This window comes from Amblyomma americanum, unplaced genomic scaffold (genome assembly GCF_052857255.1).
Source record: "Amblyomma americanum isolate KBUSLIRL-KWMA unplaced genomic scaffold, ASM5285725v1 scaffold_52, whole genome shotgun sequence".
Taxonomy (NCBI): domain Eukaryota; kingdom Metazoa; phylum Arthropoda; class Arachnida; order Ixodida; family Ixodidae; genus Amblyomma; species Amblyomma americanum.
In genome coordinates this window covers 137,231-151,184 of record NW_027526524.1, presented here as the reverse complement: position 1 = coordinate 151,184, position 13,954 = coordinate 137,231, and the positions used below count along the sequence as shown (strand labels likewise).

Sequence of the window (13,954 nt, the reverse complement as noted above, 5' to 3'; positions counted from 1 at the left end):
TTAGCATTGTTCACTTTGATACGATCCGGTAATTTTGTGGTTGCGGCGTCAGCCAATCCGGCAAGATAACGTGAACATGCTGAACACTGGCCCTGAAGGTCAGGCACGCCTTTTTTTACGCGAGGTTAAAAAAACACAGGGTGGTGACGAGTGTGTAATGCGAATGTTTAAGACAGCTTAAAGTGCACAACGTTTGGCGCTCTGCCAAGTTTTCCGAACCACCCCCCCTCCCCCTACCCCTCTGGCAGGAGCTCTCTCTCCTCAAAAAGGTAAACAAACAAGTGGTGATGTTATTGGTAGCCAGCAGCATTTGGCATGCTGCCGCAAGTTCGTTACAAAAAGCTAAAGGCTAAAAAGAAATTAAATTCTGGCCCACAAAAGTGGCGGTCGGGTTGGGTTCCTTACGTGGGTATATTGATACGTGCCACTGTAGAAGAAGAAGCACCTGCATTCGTAGCGGAAGAAGATGGCTCTCTCGCTCGCACACTCGGACCACTTAGGGACCGCTGCAGTTTTCCGTCTCTGCTCCAGAGGTTAATAACAGAAAAAGAGAAGCACTCGCCAAAAAAGAAAAAAGGGAAAAAGAAAGACGTTTCGGGGCCCGTACGGGTCCCTTATTCACAATGGCAGTGGATGGGCGAAGGTAGTGACTTATGTACGATGCAGGTGACGTAATGAGCATGCGTAAATCTCAGGAAGATTACCCCTTGTTCGGTTTAAAACATGTGCTGTCGTTTGGATGTGAAGTGACTCTAGAAGTAAGCGGGACGATAAATACTTCTCCGTCGCGATGACTGAGGCGTTGTTCCAATCGATGGCATGTGATGCAGCTTGATAGTGTTCAGCCAAGGCATTTTCTTTCGTGCGGCCTTTGGCGACGTCATTTTGATGTTGTTTTAAGCGCCTAATAAAATTGCCTGATTCGCCGATGTATGCAGCTTTGCAGTCCTTGCAAGGAATCTTGTGCACCACTCCAGGGAATCTGTTTCTTTCATCCCGGTCTTTAACTTTGACAAGCTTTTGTTTCAGCTTATTTGGTGGCACGTGCGCGATATGGATATTATAGTCCTTGAAGACCCTGGCTAAGGCCTCGCTCACTCCTGGAGCGTAGGGGATGCTTGCCCGCTTGCTTTTTTCGATGGCCGTTTTTTCGGTGGCAATTTCATCCTGCAAACGCATTTTAGAAAACGATGCCTCGCTCTCTTCACGTACGTCTTTTGAGGTTGTTGACCTTTGTCGTCTGCTTGAATTCTGCTTGCTCAACACGCATTTTGTCTTCAGGAAGCAGCACTACGAACAACTGGTTGGTACATCCATGGTGCTTCCGTCTCTGTCATGTGCTCAAACATTGCTCTAGAACGCATTGAAGCAGAGGCACTTGGTTCTTCTGTGTGATTCGCCGACAGGATGCAAGCCGTTTCCTTGAGCACCTGAACACCTTTCAGCCGACAATTCATTTTACTAAAGAAGAACAGAATGGCGCCATTCCCTTCTTGGACGTGCTTGTGCAAAGAACAAGCAATGGGCTCGCAACGTGCGTGTACCGCAAGCCCACTCACACTGGTCGGTACCCGAGTTTTCATTCGGCACACCCTGTCGCGCATAAACGCTCCATTGCATCCGCACTTTTCGGTCACGCTTTCCGCCTTTGTTCAAGCTCTAGGACACTAAGATCCCCAACTAGAAATTGTGAGGAAGGATCTTGCCAGCAACGGGTACCCGAAAAATATGATAATGACTGCAGAACGCCGCTGTTCACGTCGAAACATGGAAACAACGGCCACCGAAAAAAGCAAGCGGGCAAGCATCCGCTACGCTCCAGGAGTAAGTGAGGCCTTAGCCAGGGTCTTCAAGGACTATAATGTCCATATCGCCCACATGCCGCCAAGTAAGCTGAAACAAAAACTTGTCAGAGTTAAAGACCGGGTTGAAAGAAATGGATTCCCCGGAGTGGTATGCAAGATTCCCTGCAAGGACTGCAAAGCTGCATACATCGGCGAATCAGGAAATTTTATTAGGCGCTTAAAACAACACCAAAATGACGTCGCCAAAGGCCGCACGAAAGAAAATGCCTTGACTGAACACTATAAAGCTGCATCACATGCCATCGATTGGAACAACGCCTCAGTCATCGCGACGGAGAAGTATTTATCGTCCCGCTTACTTCTAGAATCACTTCACATCCAAACAACAGCACATGTTTTAAACCGAACGAGGGGTAATCTTCCCGAGATTTACGCATGCTCATTACGCCACCTGCATCGTACATAAGTCACCATCTTTGCCCATCCACTGCCATTGTGAATAAGGGACCCATACGGACCCCGAAACGTCTTTGTTTTTCCCTTTTTTCTTTTTTGGCGAGTGCTCCTCTGTTTCTGTTATTATGTTCCCTCCTCGCCAGACGGGATTCCGTCAAACACTCGACTATGTTGCTCCAGAGATTGTTCTCCTTCGCGTTGCACGCTACAGTTTGGTGGAGGTGCTGTGTGCGCTTCCCGACCATCGCACTCCGTACAGCATCACTATGGACCTCACACCTGTTCACCAGCGACCCAGCCGCCGTATCCGCGGAAAGTCGCCTGAATTTGGGCCCCTTCCCCCGCCCACAAGAACAACGCCACCTGGGCCACCGAGTCCAGCTGCCAAGGCCACTGACACCCGGCCCCTGGCACCGATCCTTTGCCTCCCACCGCGAACACTGTCATCTTTTCACGGTGACGTGTTCGAAGACGCTGAGGATTGGCTGGAGACCTTCGAGCGGGTCGCCCGCTACAACGGCTGGAGCGACGAGCTGTATATTTTGCATATACAGCTCTCAAAATGTATATTTTGCTCTGGAAGAGTCTGCCCGGACGTGGTTTGCAAACCACGAGACTACCGTTCCCACCTGGGAGACATTTTGCCGGAATCTCCTGGCTACATTCCCCAATGCTGACTGCCGGGAGAAGGCTGAAGCTGCGCAGCACTCCCGAAATTAGCGCACGAACGAAAGTGTGCACCTGTACACCGAGGACATGGCCCGTCTTTTCAAGCGTGCCAACCCCCACATGACGGAGGAGAAGAAGCTTCGCCATCTGATGCGTGGGGTTAAGTAGGAGCTCTTCGCAGGCCTCGTACGCAGCCCACCCCGCACTGTAGTGGAATTTCTCACTGAGGCGACCACCATGGAGACAACGCTCAACAACGGGCCCGCCAGTACAATCGGGACATCAACAGCATTGTGCCCGAAGCCTTTTTGTCCTGCCTCGGCGGCAGTGCAGACACCTTGCATGAACTGATTCGGTCAGTTGTCCGGGAGGAACTCCAACGGTTCCGTCGGCCCCAGGTTGCGCCTGCGCCACTGGCAGCGCTGACAGAAGTCGTCAGGGACGAAGTGCGGCAGGTTGCGCAGCCACCTCCTGTCCCTGAAGCACCGCCCCAATTCGATGACAGACCCACGTACGCATCCGTTGTACGTTGCACGGCTGGCTACGGTCCCGCTACTCTGACGCCTGCCAGCATGGGCACATGTCACACAACTGCACCTAGCTATGGTATCACCCCGACGTCTCCCGTCAGTGGCATCGCCCCATATTATGCAACTGCACCGGCTGCAGCTGAGCCACCTCCTCGGAAGTCAGATTTGAGGCGTACACCGGGCCGTAAGCCTCTGTGCTACCACTGTGGGGAGCCCAGTCATCTCTACCAAGCCTGTCTGTACCAAAGGACCAGCGCACAAAAACAACGGACAGAGTAGAAGAAGGACGACGTAGACAGAAGCGCTGTCTACGTCGTCCTTCTTCTTCTCTGTCCGTTGTTTTTGTGCGCTGGTCCTTCAGACTTCATGGATAACCAACTAGCCCAACAGCAAGCGTTGCTGTCTTTACCACCAAGTGGGTCTTAGCGGTTTCCATTCCAACACACCTTGTCCTCAGAACGGTGAACAACCGCATGAGATTGCGGAGCATCTGTGGGCACGCCAGAACCGTGTCTTCTCTGGAGGGCGCGAGTCTCATTCGTCTTCGCCTCTCCACTATCGTGCTTCCAGCCTCGGCCACCAGAGTAGCTCTGCTGGCCATTGCTCACCCTGTCCACGTCGGAAAAAACAACATCAGTGACCTCTGCAGGCAAGGCCACTGACGTCGAGACGTGGCAAGATCCTGCATCGCGAAACCATCGAGCCGATGATACCTGGACACAGAGAGGCAGCGACAGTAACCGATACGCCGCATCCGATTTACGGGTGGCGATTGATGGCACTAAGATTACCGCACTGCTGATACTGGTGCTGATTATTCTGTTATGAGCCGTGCCTTTTCTGGAGGCCTTAAAAAGGTTTTGACACCGCGGACGGGGGCCCACATCTGCACCGCTGGTGGTCACCTAATTTCTCCTGTTGGCAAGTGCATGGCTAGAGTTGGAATTCGTGGTTTCACGTACGTTGGTGAATTTGTGGTGTTCTCCGAGTGTTCCAGAGATTTGATTCTGGGGATCGACTTCCTGCAGGTGAACGGCACGGTGGTTGACTTTCAGGACGCACGTGTCACATTCTCGACCAAACAGGCGTGGCCCGCTTTGACTCCTGAGATCCTTGAAGCAACGTTTTGCGCATTGTCGAGAATGACGTTACGGTGACGCCACGGTGCAGTGTCCTGGTGCTTGTGCGGAACGACCTATTTCATGACTACGAGGGCCTGGCGGACGGCCAAACTCCACTGCTGCTTGAGCGGGGACTTGTCGATGCCCGAGGTCTCGTCCGACTACGTGCCGCGCGTACCCACGTCCTCGTGACCAACTTTTCCAACGAATATCAGCACCTCTTTAAAGGCACGGCTATTGCCTTCCTCCACGACGTTGCTGAGGTCCCAGGTTTGTGCACCGTGGGAGGACCCACTCCAGACAATGCTGGCCCACACCACGTTCTTCAGTCAGTCAAAATAAATCTGGCCCTGCCATCGGTTCAGAAGGATCTTCTGTCGGACATCTTGGCAGAGTTTGCGGACTGTTTCGCTACGTACTCGAAGGTCGGCTGCACTCCACTCGCCAAGCACCGTATCATCACTGATGAGACCACGCGACCCGCCTGCCAACGCCCCTATCGTGTTTCCCCGATGGAGCGAGGAAGCCATTCAGAATCAGGTTGCCAAAATGCTTGCAGGCGATGTCATTCAGCCGTCCACCAGCATCGCCATGGGCATCGCCTGTGGTTCTTGTAAAAAAAAAAAAAAAACACTTTGCGTTTCTGTGTTGACTGCAGCAAACTTAATAACGTGACCAAAAAGGATGTTTACCCACTGCCCAGGATAGACGACGTGCTTGACTGATTGTGGGACGCCGGATACTTCTCGTCATTAGATCTTAAAAGCGGGTACTGGCAAATCGAAGTGGACGAGAGAGACCGGGAGAAGACTGCTTTCATGATGCCCGACGACCTCTATGAGTTTAAGGTGCTCCCATTTGGCCTGTGCTCAGCACCGGCCACGTTCCAACGCATGATGGACACCGTTCTCTTCGGCTTGAAGTGGCAGTGCTGCCTGGTGTACCTGGATGATGTTATATTTTCGACCACGTTTGACCAACACTTGGAGCAGTTGCGCATTGAGCTACAAGCCCTCAAATCTGCACAACTCACCATCAAAGCCGAGAAATGCAATTTTGGCTTTGAGGAACTTCGCTCTCTTGGTCACGTTGTCAGTGCACAAGGTGTTCGCCCGGATTGTGACAAGAAGGCCGTTCGCCGGTTTTTGGGTCTGTGCTCATACTTTGTTCAAGATTTCTCGCATATTGCCGAACCGTTAAACTCACTGACTCGCGATGACACGCCCTTCCTGTGGGGAAGCGACCAAGAGGCTGCATTTGTCGAGCTTCGCAGCCATCTGCAAAGTACTCCGATACTCGCCCATTTCGATGAACACGCCGCCACGGACATCCACACTGATGCCAGCAATGCTGCCCTTGGTGCGGTTCTGATCCAGTGGCAAGACTGCAGAACTGGTCATCAGGTCATGCCAGCCGAACACTTATGTGCTCTGAAACCAATTATTCTATGACGGAGAAAGAGTGCCCTGCAGTGATATGGGCCATCAGCAAGTTCCGACCGTACCTCTACGGGCGACCCTTTCATGTGGAAAGCGACCATCACTTCTTATGCTGGGTGACGAGCCTCAAAGACGCCTCTGGACGCTTGGCTAGATGGAGCTTACACTTGCAATAATACGACTTAACAGTCGTCTACAAGTCGGGTAAGCATCAACTTTGCCAGCAACAAAGGAGTGTTCCTGCTTGTCATGCCATCACAGTTGCGGCCAGAGGTTTTGAGTGCCTGTCATGATGCACGCTCTGCCGGCCATCTTGGAGTAAGTCATACACTCGCGCGTATTAAACAAAAGTGTTATTGGCCCAGGTTGCTCCCATCGGTGCGGGTCTACGTAAAAACATGCCATGACTGCCAACGTCGGAAATCTCCTCTGCTGAAACCAGCTGCATTTCTTCACCCCGTCGATCCACTGAAGACGCCTTTTCACCAAGTGGGCATGGACCTCCTTGGCTCTTTTCCGAAGTCTTCGTCTGAAAAGCGTTGAATCGTCGTTGCCACCAACTACCTGACCCGGTAGGCTGAGACCACGTTCCTTGTCAAAGATGCTGCTGCTGAAGTGCCGCAGTTCTTCGCCCACAACATTGTCCTGCGTCATGGAGCCCCCGCTGTCGTTGTTACTGATTTGGGGACTGTGTTCACTGCCCGCTTAACCCAGTCCGTGATGACTCTGACGCACACCAGCCATCGATGTGCTATGGCCTATCACCCACAGACAAACGGGTTGGCGGAGCGACTCAACCGCACACTAGCCGACATGCTTTCTATGTATGTTCACGTCGAGCATCAAACTTGGGACACCATTCTGCCATACGTAACGTTTGCTTGCAACTCCGCCCTGCAGGAGATAACCCGACTGACCCCCTTTCAGCTGGTCTTCGGGCGACAGGTGACCACTCCGATGGAGGCTATGTTGTCCGTTGACCCCTACTGCGACTCTTGACGCTGACCTCGACGTAGACACCTTCGTTCAGCATGCTGAGGAAGCGCGGCAATTGGCATGCCTGCGAATTAACCATCAACAGGAGACTGACGCTGCTAGGTACAACCTTGGACGCTGCTTCATCAGTTACGCACCTGGCGACTTGGTATGGGTTTGGACACCTGCTAGGTACAACCTTGGACGCTGCTTCATCAGTTACGCACCTGGCGACTTGGTATGGGTTTGGACACCTGCTCGTCGCCGCGGCTTTTCTGAAAAGTTGCTGTGCAGATACTTCAGCCCTTACGAAGTAGTGCGCCGTATTAGTAATGTGACGTATGCAGTTGCTCCCGCCCAAGCGGCTTGCTCATCGTGCCGCTCCCACCGTACTGAAGACGTGCACATTGTTCGCATGAAGCCTTACCACGACAGACTGCCTGACTGAACAGCGGTTCACTGCAGCTGTGTTTTTGCTGACATTTCGCTCCTTGCCGCATCGTGGTGATGCTGCAGAAGGGGGGGGGGGAAGGGGCAGTGATACGTGCCACTGTAGAATAAGTAGAAATGCCTGCATTCGTAGAGGAAGAAGATGGCTCTCTCTCGCTCGCGCGCTCGGACCACTTAGGGCAATACCATTTGCTGGGTGAGTTGGTGCTCACGATAATCCATAACAGCGCGACAGACGGGACAGAGAAGAGAGGGCACAACACAGAGCACTGACTCATGATTATAGATTACCACTTAGGGACCGCCGCAATTTTCCGTCTCTGCTCCGCAGGTTCTCCTTCGCGTTGCACACTACAGTATAGAGAATATATATGGTAAATATGGGAAAATAGTATTTTTTTCATCATACTGCTGTTTTTAATGATGTCCATAACAGCAATGTCATAATGTGACTGCTAACACAGTTCTGTGAAAAATGCTTAAATCTTCGAGTTTTCACGGAATTGCGGGAAACTAGGGGCCTTGGGTCATGAGTTCCACGTAGGGATCCATGTACTACTAATATCTTTTATACCTGCCACAGTGGCTCAGTGGCATTGGTGGTCTAAATTAACACTGAGCCTTCCGCTATGGCATTCCTCATGGCCCATGTGTTGCTTCCGGATGTGAAAGGAATATAGACGCCTAATTTTGGTGGCATGTTTTCTTCTCTATAATGAAGCAGAAGACACTACTACTCATGAATCACCATGTGATATTTGCCTACGACTGCTAAATAACTTATAATCGAATTTTTTCTATCATGCTGTTTGGGTTTCGGTTTCAACAGCCAAAAGATGGCTGTGACATCAAAGAGTGCTTTTGTGTCACGTGAGGCCTGGAAAAACGTCCATAAAATCGCTGCTTCATCATTTTAATTTACTGCAGTGCTGAAGCCAGCCTTCCTCAAGAGCCGGAATGACAACGAATGAGGAAGCAGCGATTATATTGCTGTTTTTTCATGTCTCACGTGACCTGTAAGTACACGTTGACGTCACAGTTCTCATTCGGCTGTTAACACCGAACCAAAACAGCACGAGAAAGAAATGCGATTATAAATTATTTAGCGGTCGTAGGAGAATACCAGGTGGTAGTCCATGTATAATAATGCCTTGCACATCCTTACAGACAAGAAAACGTGCAACGAAAATTTAGGTGTCTATACTCGTTTAAACCCCACAACTCATAATGTCTTGTACACCATTCCAAAGAAACACATATGCAACCAAAAATTTCGTGTCCCTGTTTTAGTAGGGCGGGAAGAGTACTGTAAAGGTTTTGCAAGTCCAGCAGTGTGTAAGCTGTTTGAAGCCTTTTACTTTGGCTTTAAAGCACCAACTGATCATGTTCGCTATGATCATGCACACCAAGGTCATAGAAAAAAAAAAACTGCTGGGTATGCAGTCTGATTACCATGCATCAGATTTGCATGCACAGCAGTGGTGGTGGTGTGTAGGAGCAGACCTGCTTTTTTTTTTTATAATAAATTCAAGGTGGCTGGCTCATCCTACTGAGTAAGCTACGTTTTACAGCATGGGAGAATTTTTCTGGGCTGAATAACTTTCACATTGGCATCAACATTGCAGTATGTGTCAACCGAGAACTCCCATCACCAAGGTTTTCAGGTCGTAATCAATATACCTAGTTAGGGAAAATTTTCAAACTTTTCAGATGTTTGTAAGGAGCATGCCAAGATTGCCCAGAAAAAATTATTGCCTTCCTTGGTGATTATTATGCAATTTCTGTGGGATCCTCATATGTCATGTTATGACTCGGCACTAGTTTTTAAGGTCTAGATCACTCTTCTTTTGACTCATTCATTTCCCATGAAGCCCTAAAGCAACATATTTTTCAGGGCCCATTGTGCATGAGTCACCATCGAACCATTGATATTGCATGCTGTTTAAAGGCTACCAATGAGCTGCCGCGGTGGCTGAGTGGTTATGGCGCTCGGCTGCTGGCCCGAAAGACGCGGGTTCGATCCCGGCCGCGGTGGTCGAATTTCAATGAAGGCGAAATTCTAGAGGCCCGTGTACTGTGCGATGTCAGTGCACGTTAAAGAACCCCATGTGGTCGAAATTTCCGGAGCCCTCCACTATGGCGTCTCTCATAGCCTGAGTCGCTTTGGGACGTTAAACCCTCATCAAACCAAACCATAAACCAAACCTAATGCTACCGATGAACTTTCTGACTTTTATACTATGAGTTATATAGAACAAGAAGTCAACTTTCAGTTTCAAAGTAATTTGTAAATCTGATACGAAGTGGGGAATTTTAGTACTGGACTGAAGAGCGCGGTGTGCAATTTTCTTAGCATGGAAAAGTCTGTGATATCCGGACAATCTTGCAAACCACGTCTGTTTTTTTGCTGTTGTGATAACGTTTTTGAATGCTAGTAGTAGTTGTGAGCCTCAGGAAGGTGCCAGATAGTCTAGTTTTAGTTTTGACAATGAATACCTCAAGAAACCAGCCTAAAACATCAGCTGCATTGTTTTATACCTGCTACTGGTCTATTAGTTTTTTGTGCCACCTAAGATGTAGTACAGATGTCCACAGTACTATGGCCGCTATCTGCAGTCTCTCTACATTATGTGGCCAAGGTTTGGTACCGTCATTTCTACAGGAATCGATACAGCTGCAGCTGTTCTCGCAAAAATCCGGATGTGGATTATGTAGTACTTTTGCTCTCAGAATTGCCCATCATCAGAATGTCTGCCCAACATTGCCATTGCTCAGCTGACTGGTTTTATGCATGCTTGCTTGCCACTTACCAGCGTACTACTTATATTGAAACGTATCCCCTTCAGGCGCCAGTTAAAACTGCTGAAAGGAAAAATTTTATTTTTTGCATAAATCACAGTCAGTAGATCAAGTGGAAGTAAAGCAAAAAATCCCACAAGAATTTTTACATTTGAACACATTTTATTCGCGTCCATATATGTGGACATAGCGTCACAATGCTGCTACATAAACGGAAACACTGCAACATTTTCTTGCCTTTTCTGACTGTTTGTTAGACATGAATAAATGTTTCGCTGTGAGAATATAAGCTTCAGAGAATTATTCTTCAGTTCATGACTTGTGAAACAGATATAAACAGTCATTATATGACAACAGACAGAGGAAAATTCTATATTTCCGGCACCGAATGTGGCGTTTCATTGTGCAACCTTCACATCTGCACCGCTGTGTGTATCTAACATGTTCTGAAGTAAGGGCCGATGGTTACTTCCATCATAGCCAATGCTTAAAGTCTGGCTTGATCGAAAGCGTTTCAAGTGATTTGAGCACAGGTGGAGAGGGAGAGAGAGAGAAAGCGGCTTACGGCCTGGTTTAGACATGGTTGTTACAAAGGGGAGAAATTACTTTCAAAGGTTGTTGTTTCGCTCAATTTATATCGGAGGCCTCAAACAAGCGATTTACATGCTCTACCAGTGAGCTGATTGTTGTTGTGTAGCCTTGGAGCTGAGCGGCCAGCTCTGGGGCTCAATTATGGATCGCTGTCAATATCACTCTCAAGTTTGAGAGCACGATGTCAAAATGACAACTCTGCAACACGCTGATCATGGAATCAACCAATTAGAAGCAAGATTGCGGCGGCTAGTAGCAGGGCACTGCCCCGGAAGCATTTATTTGCATCATGAGGGACCGTAGGCTAAAGTTTTGCTGTAAAGACGCAGTGAATAAAATGAGTAATGCTTTATTTTGCTAAGAAACTGTATTTCAAACTCAGGAACGCCAAGCAAAACAAGAAGCGTCCTCAGTTTTGCAATTAACTTTGCTGTTCAGTCACTTGTGCTCCCGCGAGGGTACGCTGATGGCGGAAAAGCATCAGCTAGGTGGCATGAGCTGCTACCCGATTTCAAGGATTCAGCCTTGTCCATTTATCCACATATCCATTCAGTAACACACATTGTTCGGCTAGTTGGTGCATTGTATTAAGAACAAATAAACCAGCCAAACAGATGCGCTCAGGAAAACTGAGAAGAAGATAGGAAACAGGCTGGACTACCAACTGTTTATTCGAAAGTCCGGTGCTCGAATGTATACAGGGCCTTCAGTCACATGACCCTTTCGCAATTGCTATCACGCCAACCTTCCATCATGGAAACAAAATTTACAATGACCGCAACATATTCTATCTTACAAGTGATCTCCCAGTTACCGTTGCCTACTTCTAGTACAAAAAATCATCTTTTGCAAAAGCAGCGTCACAATACAGTTGCTGACCGATTTTTCGGACTCGGAAGGGACTCAAAAAATGGTCCGAATAATCGGAACAGTCTGAAAAGTCTGTGCAGTACAAAAAAAATCACTTTATTGAGATGAAATCGGCTTAAAAATGTCACTGATTTTTTCTCTTGCTGACGGTGATTTGCACCTGTATTTGGGCTAAAGTTGTACTTTCACTGTACACACTAGACAGCAAGGTCATGGCGTTTAGTTGAATATATTCTTCCCACGCTTGTTTGACGGACCCTGCGGCACCATGTTGTCTACAACCCGAGTGTGCACCACACCGCTCGTCCAACACACACAAAGACAAGGAACTTTTCGTTCAAAGCGGTGGAACCGCCGGATGCAATCACAAAACGGTGAACGGATGTAACTTCGTGAAGACTGAGCACCACTCGGTCAACGCGGTCGGATTAACCCAAGTGACGAAACAGCAAATGGCGAACGTATGAGACCTGCCGCAGTGGCTCAGTGGTTAGGGTGCTCAACTACTGATTCAGAGTACCTGGGTTCGAACCCGATCGCGACGGCCGCGTTTCGGTCGAGGCAATGGAGGCGAAATGCAAAGGAGCCCATGGGCTGTGCGATGTCAGTGCACATTAAAGATCCCCAGGTGGTTGAAATTATTCCGACCCTCCACTACGACCCTCCACTACGGCACCTCTTTCTTCCTTTCTTCTCTCAGTCCCTCCTTTATCCCTTCTTTTAATGCAGAGTTCAGGTGTCCGGCGAGATGTGAGACAGATACTGTGCAATTTCCTTTCCGCAACAACCAATTTTCAATTTTCAACATATGGGACAAGCGATAACTGTCCGCGACATCATTGGCGACAAAAGCAAGTTGACGGTGATGACAACCTGACTGCCACCTCCAAGTTTCAAAGATCACAGGGACCTCTGCTGGCAAAAATGAGGTACAGAAAGTATGTCAAGCCAATCCAACTGCAGAGCAAATCCACCTCAATCCAAGATGGTGCCTTTCACGCCGGCGAAAAGCCGATAAAATGCCAGATTTTGGCCCGCAGGCGACTGAAATTAGTCCGAAAAATCTAACTTTCAGACTTTTGAAGTCTGAAATATCCATCGCGAATATGTATGCGCTTCTATGGGGTGACTGATGGTGCCTCATCGAGGTCCGAAATATCCTACAGTTCGAATTATTGGAGTCCGAATTACCCGTCGGCTACTGTAATTATATTGCAAAAAAACAGTCACACACAATAAAGTAAGACTAAAATATGGAATGCTTTCAGCGCATAAGTAGGAAACAACAATAAAAAATATGTAGAAGGAATTTTTTATCTTGAAACACACACATTCCCTATCAAGGCCTGGTGATTATGGAACAGGTTCGATGAAAGTGATTTCGTTACTCTGAAGGGCAACAGAACAATCACTACAGCAAGCGTCTCCTTTCTTTGCAATTAGAAAGGCCTCTAGAACTTCTGCGCTGTCTTATCGCGACTCCTGCCGAGAATCTTGATACCGTCAAGCACCCTCACATTTGCACTCTTTATTATTACCAAAAAAAGGGCCACAAATGGGTTTCTACCGCACGAGGCGGATTTAACATTGTTGACGCCGGAACTTATCGCCGATCCGTCAGAGCAACTGTGGTCAAGATCCTTTTCCCAAGCATCTCACCCTGAAGAGCCGAGCACCTGGCCGGGGGAAATCTTGTACCCATTAAAAACCGGTGGGTACCCGGTGGTACTGGGGATCGAACCCAGCACCTCCCGAATGCGAGGCGGATGCTACCGGAAAGAACACCCATTGAAGTTCCAGACCTCAGCAGACTTCTTCAGTTCTGTTTGTCAAACACCTATTTCACGTTCCAGGAGAACATATATAAACAGGTCCATGGTACGGCTATGGGAGCATCAATTTCTGTCACCGCTGCAAACTTGACAATGGAGTCACTGGAGTCCCGCGCCCTTTAATGCTTCACACCGCGCCCGAAAGTCTTTCTTCGTTATGTGGACGACTGTTTCTGCGCAATCAAGAAATCGGCTGTGAGTACATTCCTTTTGCACCTGAACAGCATGGAACCGGCCATACAGTTTACTACGGAAGAGGAAGTAGATGGCCGTCTGTACTTTTTTGGACGTTCTGGTGAAACGCGACGGCCCTGGAATATCATTCAGTGTATTCCGGAAGGACACGCACACTGGCATGTACCTCAACTTCAGTTCCGTACACCCGACCTGTCACAAGAAGTCCGTTGTCGCCTCGCT

General features: G+C 48.8%; 1 protein-coding gene across 11 annotated transcripts in view; it reads left to right on the top strand.

Annotated features, from left to right (window-relative positions):
- LOC144112092 (uncharacterized) overlaps nt 1–13,954 on the top strand; it is a 179,791-nt gene that overhangs the window by 45,857 nt on the left and 119,980 nt on the right. The gene's annotated exons all lie outside the window — the stretch shown is intronic.